Below are 1656 nucleotides of genomic sequence, written 5' to 3' on the forward strand. Positions count from 1 at the left end.
GTGACTGGAGTTCAGACGTGTGCTCTTCCGATCTTTTTTCAACGATCTCCAAAATCAGACCGTATCCCGTATCTTTTCACATACCGAATCTATCGCGAGAAGTATCGACGATAAAACTCAATGTCAATTACAGGTGTCAGGGAAGAGCTGAAACAGAAATATGACATGATTAACGAATAATTACAATTTTCAGAAGAAGGATACTGAGAAATTTGGACCAAAGGGATTGCTACGAAAAAAAATTTGAAAGGGAAATTGAGAGGAGCCCGTCAAAAAATTATTCCGCGACAAGATATTAATATATAATTATTAATTTCTATTTGATTGATTATTACAACCAGTAGAGTGAGTGTTTCTGATATATTAAAAAGTCATTGTCGATGCATAAAAAAAGTAGTAAATTTGATGAAATTTAGCTATCAAAAAATAATCATATTTTCTTATTAATATCGGTAATATAAGTAATGCCATAAATTGATTGCCGATAGTTGTTACATACAATTATATATGTGTGATTTTTATTGCGCAATGCTCTCTTGATTTCATCATTATTGATATTATTATTATTAAATATAATATAATTATTTTCTCAATAATAGTTCACAATCTCGTTAATTAATTCTGGATCTGTAGCAGACACGCTTAAATTTTAACAAAACGATTTAAAAAAATATTTATGGCATATATATGTTTGAATACGTGTGAATTCTGTTCTAAAATGTTATATTGATTCCATTATTTATTAATATTATTAATAAATGTAGCATAATTATTTTTTCAGTAAAAAGCTTCGTCGAATGTCAAGAGACCTGCTGCAGGAAGGAATAAATCTTGAATCTTCCGGATTGCCCCCGGATAACAATTATTTTGGCAATGAATTAACGACTGTCACCGTTTTCCATTTTTCATTGCGTAATGTAAGTATTACACAACAAGATCAAATCAATATATTAGTAATAGCATTATTGGGAAAACATTTAAGAAACGATTAAAATCTTTTCCCACACTTTATTTTTTCTTTATTATTTTCGCGACTCGACTTTGAAAAATATGTGGTGGTCGTCGCCAACTGATGCCAAAATCATTGCTACCGGGAATCCGTGATTAGGAGAAAACCCAGGATTAATTCTGTGTCTGCAGCAGACACTCTCAAATTTCAACGAAACGATTTAAAAAAATATTTATGACATATGTATGTTTGAATACGTGTGAATTCTATCGTATAATGTTAAATTGATTCAATTATTATTAAAATTATTAATAAATGTAGCATAATTATTTTTTCAGTAAAAAGCCTCATCGAATGTCAAGAGACCTGCTGCAGGAAGGAATGAATCTTGAATCTTCCGGATTGCCCCCGGATAACAATTGTTTTGGCAATGAATTAACGACTGTCACCGTTTACCATTTGTCGTTGCGTAATGTAAGTATTACACAACAAGATCAAATCAATATATTAGTAGTAGCATTAATGGGAAAACATTTGAGAAACGAATAAAATCTTTTCCCATAATTTATTTTTCATTATTAATTTCGCGACTCGACTTTGAAAATTATATGGTGGTTGTCGTCAACTGATGCCAAAATTATTGCTACCGGAATCCGTGATTATGAGAAAACTCAGGATTAATTCTGTGTCTGCAGCAGACACTCAAA

The sequence above is a fragment of the Wasmannia auropunctata genome, unplaced genomic scaffold (genome assembly GCF_000956235.1).
Source record: "Wasmannia auropunctata unplaced genomic scaffold, wasmannia.A_1.0 LD336116.1, whole genome shotgun sequence".
Lineage (NCBI taxonomy): Eukaryota > Metazoa > Arthropoda > Insecta > Hymenoptera > Formicidae > Wasmannia > Wasmannia auropunctata.